The following is a 7,664-nucleotide window of genomic DNA, read 5'->3' as shown; positions in this document are numbered from 1 at the left end:
TTTTTTTACTGACCGGTAACGGGATCGCAACCCTCGGTGTCGCGCCCGTACCGGGGACCGGCAACGGGATCACAACCCTTGGTGTTGCGCCCGCACCACGCTCAGCCAGTGAGCAGGAACCGGTCTCCACATGGGATCCGAACTCTCCAGTGCGCCACCGGGCCGGCCCGAACCCCTCAGTTTTTTAACACAGTATATTTATATCTCTGCCTTTGCACATGTGTTAAGCTTCAAATTATGACCTTTCTACCCAATACAAAATGTATTGCTCCTTTGTAGCCCCACCATATCACGTACACTCCCAATTATTAGCACTTACTATACCATGATACATGCTAATTCCTCCAGCCTCACTCTTCAGAAGAAGAGAAATGTTACTCCCCTTGATATTCTTTGCACTTGTCACAATGGCTAGGAATGGGCCAAGCTTAACACATTCCTTGAACCCTTCCTTTATCATCAAATCATCTTAAAGTATGACTTGATTAAGGAAGACAATTCAAAACTTCATTAACAACATGTCTTCAGCTCTGTTACCTGGCACATAAAAAAAAAATCTAAGTTGATCATTTAATAAACTGTTCATTAGCTGTGATGGTGGACAATGGTTTTCAGATTATATTCCTAAAATCTATTGTGGATTGGAAGATAACTTAATAACTGGATATTTTTTTCCTCACTCAGGAACAGAGGTTCAACAGGTCTTTAGGATAGAGAAGGGTCGGACCGGGACCGGCAACGGGATCGCAACCCTCGGTGCTGCTCCCGCGCCTCACTCAGCCAGTGAGCAGGAACCGGCCCGTATGTGGGATCCGAACCCTCGGCGGGAGCGCCACCGTGCTTCCCAAGCGGCGCACTATAGCAGTGCGCCACCGGGCCGGCCCAAAGCTAATTTTTTTAAAGCTGCTAAATTTTCAAACCGCACAAGAACAAATTCTTAAATGAGGGATTCTGGTCAAAGGGCATTCATTGTTAAGACACTGTAACCTTCTGCCATTGAATAGTTAACACATTTCAAATATATGATACACAATTTTGTTCTCAGAAAATATCTTCCTTAATCATGGCCTAAAGACATAATGTCATTATTACTGATGCCAATAACTAAATGTAGGGCCTTTCCTGTCATTTCTCAGGTACCTGCTTGTCAATTACCCTCAAATGTCAGCCTTCTGAATAGTCAGCTCTCTTAAGCAGAGTTCTTAGTTCCAGTATTTCAGTTCATTATATTATTCATCAGCCACTATTTCCCTCCACCGCACTTTAATCATCACATATTACATTTTTATATTCCCACTCATTTTTGAGAGTTAATTTCTATCCATGTAGATGCAAAACTGGAATGGCACCTCTGTAGAGAGCTGGTTACTACACAGCAGATCAATGATACTTGGAGTACCCTTCATCATCCCAAAACATTTATTACATAAGGGAACACTGCATGGAGTTTATGTGCATAGATCTATAGATAATGTTAATTTGGATTCACTGAAATTAATGTTACTACACACTAATTAGCTTACACTTTCAAATAAAAAGGGAAACCAATGGTAAAGAAACACGGATACAGTTAGATTACATTATTAATTAATTTGCTTGAAAAATGCAATGAGCGTGCACACACACACACACACAAATCAGTATTTGCAGACCTGCCTTCGTAATTTAAAATGTTAATGAAATGTAAATTTTTTCAGTACAAAATTCATTAATGTTCATCCCTACTCTGCATTGTGTCCAACCTTGTAGGAGTCTTTTATTAGTCCCCAAAGTCCCTCATTGTCCCTTTCCCTTCCATCTCACCACCACCAAAGAAAATACATTTGACAATTACAATTGGAAGGGTGGCAGTAAAACATAAAATAATTTTAATTTAGAAAACAACACACCCCTTGCATTTTTTTGTAACAAAATCAAGTTTTTTGGGTTGCAAGCTATTCATTATGAAGAGAATGTGTTTAATCTGATGTGAAGTTGGCTACCCAGCAGTCTAGTCAGGCTGTACAATGTTTTAACTCAGGGTCTGGTAGGCTGCCAGCCATTCTAAATGTTTTCACATGGAGGAGCAATAAATAATTAAATGTCTAAGTCACAGTTCTCAGATTAGCAGTAGATAGAACTAAAATCTTACCACTTATGGAGACAGATTTGGGGCCTGGGGGAGGGGGAAGGAGGGGCAAACCAATTTGCCTTTAGGTGCTCTAGGTATTGGCAATGCTCTTTCAATTACAGATAATCAATTCTTAACAATTCTTGATAATGCATTCTTAACATGGATTTCAAATGATCGCTTTCAGGATTTTTTGGTATTCACTAAGTTTGCAAAAAGAAAGATTCTATTCATAGTATTTACTGAAGGAAAGACCCCACATTTGTGAACTAGAGGTCATATGCCTGGGGTTTTAGTCCTGGCACTGAGACTAACAAACTATGACCTTAGACAAGTGACAAAGTTCCTAGGTCTTAATGTCATAAAATTAGGTTTGAATGAGAAGATCTTTTCATAATTCAGAAAAATATTCAAAATAAACATGTTTTCATACCCTCTCCTCCCAATTCTAATGGGGGGAGGGTACAGCTATATTTGAAAAAACAAAAAAAGTTATCAGTTGATTCTAATGCACATCCCAAGACACCTCTGGGGTTTCTTCCAGCTCTGAGTTTCCACCCTTTTAAAATGGATATGAACCACAGCTAAAGAGCAAGAACTAATGCTGACAGAAGTGCAAAAGGAGATAATGCTTTCCCACACACATACTTTCTTCAAAACTCTTTCCTGGTACAGCCTAATTGTTGATTTGGATAGATTTAAAAACATGTAGTGAGTTTATTTATAGAAGACCTAATTTATCTTTACTTTAAGCAGTATAAGGGTACTTCAAAAAATTCATGGAAAAGTAGAATTAAAAGATAATATGAATCTTTCCATGAACTTTTTGAAGACCCTTGTATGTGGAAGAAACACTGGTCAGACTATCAGCGCAGAGGTGACTTCTTTTATATTCTTTTACAAAATTACCATCTAGCAGCAGTATGTTACAAACAGAAGACTATAAAGAGCTGGCTTTGCAGAGCTCATGAATCTTAAAATATCTATGGTAAATTTTAGGTATCTTCAGAAAATAATTTAATAAGATTCATGTTTGATGCTCAGAGTAAAACCACACTGTTCATGTTTTGTACAGTTTTGCCTACCTCTGCAAGTCAGGCTTTCCCAGGGGAAGAATTTTAAAGCTTAAAGTAATTTAAAAGTCAGATTCAAAACATTAATTCCAACTTGGAAAAAAAAAAAAAAAAACTATCCATATATAGCATTAAAATGTATTTTTCTCACTACCTTTCACCTATAATTAATTCTTAGCTGTTTTTCTCATTCTCAGAATTCTTAATTTTAGGATTATGCAATGAAAGACCAGCACCGTTAATATAGAAACCATTGACAAATACAGCCCAAGCTACCAGGCTGAAAATACAAATAATTCATCACTCTATTTTGCAACTTTAGTCTTTAAGCTGGAGTTAATTTAAAAGCTTTAAACATACTATGGGGCGGGGTGGGGGAACCCACAAAAGTACAAGATTTTGTGATATGACAAAAAACCATTACAACATTTGGCCTAAAAATTGTATCCATCTGAAGCACAGTGGTTGACAAGAAACTTCTGGAGAAAAAAATCTACTGAAAAGACATTGTAAATAGAGGAATTAAGTATTTCCTTTTTCATATGTTTTTATAGATTTCATATTCTCCAGTGATAGGAGAATGTCTCTACAATTTATGTGTCTTGCCCAGATCGTTAAATATTAAAGAACTGATAGTTTAGATTTCTATTTTGTTGAATAAATTAGATTTCATATTCTCCAGTGATAGGAGAATGTCTCTACAATTTATGTGTCTTGCCCAGATCATTAAATATTAAAGAACTGATAGTTTAGATTTCTATTTTGTTGAATAAATTGTTTCAATAGAAACAGTCATTTTTCATCTCCAAATAATGCAGTAAATACTTGAGATGCTTCCCTTGTGATCAATTTTTAATTTCCTCAGATTTCTGTAGCAATTTTTCTTCATGGTTTCCATATTATTTTTGACATTCCTAATTTAAAATATCTAACAATTCTTCAAGTTATATAGGTGCACTATTTGCACTTTGACTTAAAAAGCATGTTAACACTATGTTGTTTGAGCACTGTAAGTCACTAAAGGGATATTTATGTCACAACAGTAATCTCTGGCACCTTCCTATACTGTAATGTAAGCAAAGCACTTCACCGGTTAAAGACACACCCAGTTGGTCTCTCTTTCCACTCACAGACAGAACATGAGTTTTACAGTAAGAAGAGAATCTTTCAAGTCTAGAATATGATAAAAAGGAGCATATTACTAAAAACAATTTAATCTAGTTAACATCCTTCTCACCCAGGAATACATACCAGCAATAATTCAATATGCGAGTCCTTGGAACCAAAAAACTGGTTCAACCATAGGACTTCCATTACAAGACAACTCAAGGTCTGCAAGGCATAGGAAGTCTGGCCCCAGGCATGCTGCAGGGAGGACTCAAAAAGAGATTTAAGTGTGAGGGAGAACCATCTCTTGCCACCCCAGAAGAGTTTCTTACTTTTTTAATGGCCCCATTTTAGTCAATGAATGTATGGTGTGCCAGCCCAGGCTCCAAAAGTGGGTGGTCTTTGCAGAGGGAGGTGCTCACTCACTCTACCTCTGGCCGGAACCAGTTCCTGCAGCTGGACGGACGGCAACCCACGGACTGCACTCGGCACATTTCTTCATTTCTCACTTGAGTGCCCTTCTTTAGTTCCCTTTCAACTGTCCACTTTATATCGGCTTCATTACACCACCGCTCCATTTGTAATGTAAATTGAGAGACTCAGGGAAGTTTTTCTTTTGGCCTTGTCTAGGGAAGAATACCGAGAGGTATTCAAAACGTATTAACACAAATCAATGGCACCAATAAAAGCAAAATCTCCTTAGCAACATAATCTTGATTGCAAAAGGAGAACTGAGAGCATTTAGCAGAACAGTGGCCCACATGGAATACGCATTTGTCTGGAAGAATCCAGCACAAAGCCTAAAAGAGAGATTTTGAAAAAATCCAAAATTAACTCACAGGGAACAGTTACTCTTTTTTTCAAAAGTACACAATTGGCTACATTAAATCTATCGTGTGCTTTTGGCTCAGCAACATTGTATCACACTGCTTTGCAAACTAAAATTACAACACCCTGCATGATTCACATGAGTTACAGGGTGTTTTTTGTTTGTTGGTTTTTTGTTTTTCTTTCTTTTTTTTTCCCCTTAGATGATTTCTTTAGTAAAGCAAACAAAAAAGTCTCAAGAAATATTCATCTCACACACAATGTAAAGAAAATTGAATGGTTATATAACAATACCTAAGATTATAGGTACAAACGGTTGGGCTATCTTTTAGGCTTTCTCTGATAGATTCTAAGATAGTAACTACAGCAAGCAGTAGTGGCATTTTTGCTTGGGTCTCCATTTGTGAATAAAGGAACTTAATACATTAATGAGAATATGCACATTTTTGTTGTCAGGATGAAAAAAAGTGAATAAAAGAACAGAAATTCAGAAAATAAGAAATCAATTATTTAAAAACAAATATTGAGATAATTCAAGAAAATATAAAAATAATCCACAAATAAAATTTCCCTCTTAGCTTTTAAATGTTTCACATAGAATCCATTGTCATTTTGTATTTTAACTGAAACAATCCAGGTGACTGAGGTAAAAGCATCCTTACTGCCTATTGCAAAGAAATATCTTAGTGAGCTGAATAACAGTTACTTTATTTGAGAATTATATCTCTATCTATATACATGTATACATATGTATATATGTATATACATGTGTGTACATATTTTTTCCAAACATATGAAACTATTTTTTAAAGGTTTATTGGAATCTGGATCAACCAAGTAAAACAAAACAAAACAAAAACAGAAGTTTATGTGATATTTGATACAATGCAACAGATAAGCTTTAAACACTGCTAAATATGTGTATTTACAGTAGTGCTGATTAGAATTATTTCTGCCTTCTCCTGAAAGCTTAAAAACCTAGATAATTAAGAATTCTATTTAAAAGCCAAATTTTAAAACTTAGGGGCAACTAAAATATTGGAGAAAAAAGGCAATACTTAAGTTGCATTTTTTCCCTATTCTTTTTTCCCGTTATGATGCAAGTTTATGAACACATAATATACAATTTCCTTTAAATTCATTGTATACAGTGCCTAAACTCATATTCATAAATGTCAATTTATTCTATTCCCAGACATATGTGCAAATTTATGTCCATGGAAGAAGAGAGAGAGGAAAAGGGAGAGTACTCATTCATTTATATGGTCATTTCAATACACATTATTAGTTTGGTCAATTTCTTTTAAAGTGATTTGATCTCTAAGCTCCAGACTCCCTTTCTCAATTCCACCTAAATTGACTGAAGATTTTATTTACTATATTATGTTCTTTAAAAACCAAATGCTGTGAATTAGCCCATACTTTAATTTTGAGCATGGAATTATGTAATGCAATCACATTTTGCAAAAGACTCACTTAGAAAAACCAAAATTCCACTAGCCAAAGCAAGCAAGCAAATAAAAAATAAAAATATCTCCTAGCCCAAATTAGATCTTCATTTGTTCACTAGAAAAGTCCAGTCAATGAAGACTTAATTTTATAAGACTAAATACAAATATTGCAGCCAACATGGGACCAATACCAAAGCTCCCTTAAACTACAGCCTATCTACATATTTCTCCACAATTATGACAGCCAACACACTTTTATCTACAACCAAAAATCTCCTTGTAGGAAAAACAGACACTGTTTGGCAATGGCTTTAATTTCTTAATAATGAAAGCAAACATATAATACACACCTTTGAAATTCAACTTTATATTTTACCAACTTTACATTTTATCTTTTTTTTAGTGTTACCAGACTTACCTGAATGTTACTAGAATTATCTGAAAGCATAGTTGTAATTGCTCACCCATCAGGATTTCTGATTATTTTATTTAAAGCTATTCCATGCTCATTTAAGGACATAGGAAAAAATCCCTAGAATCCTTTACTGGGTTAGTTTTAAAATATTATCACATTTAAATTATAAAAGATAAATTGATAAATTTTTCAAAGTTGCCTTCATTATCTTCTCAAAGGACATGATAAAGGAAATTTTTTCTTTTTCTTTTTCTAACACCATGAGTATCTTCCTTCAGTTTTGAAAATGAAAATAAAAGCAAAGAGGCCAAGAAATTTGATCATCTCGTAGAACATCAGAAATGAATTCAAAATCAGGATCTGTATCCTGAATTTCTGTTTTCAGTATCATCTGCTATAAACAACCTCTGTTGGTTCAATTTGCCATGGGCCGGAGGGCGGGGTGGAGGTGTGCATACTGATCCCTATTACAGAAACAAGTACACAGAATTATGATTAATAATATAAACAATATTTAGGCTTCTCTTAAATTATCATCTAAAAATCTTTGTAAAAGTATGGAACAAGAAAACAACATTTAAAGACATCCTTCAAATCTCAACTTATATGAAAGGTATATTCCTAAAAATAACATAAAGTTGGCTATTATATCAATATAAAATGAAGAATTACTTTATTTC

The sequence above is a fragment of the Galeopterus variegatus genome, unplaced genomic scaffold (genome assembly GCF_000696425.1).
Source record: "Galeopterus variegatus unplaced genomic scaffold, G_variegatus-3.0.2 Scaffold727, whole genome shotgun sequence".
In the NCBI taxonomy this organism is placed as follows: Eukaryota; Metazoa; Chordata; class Mammalia; order Dermoptera; family Cynocephalidae; genus Galeopterus; species Galeopterus variegatus.
Note: the sequence above shows the minus strand (reverse complement) of the source record.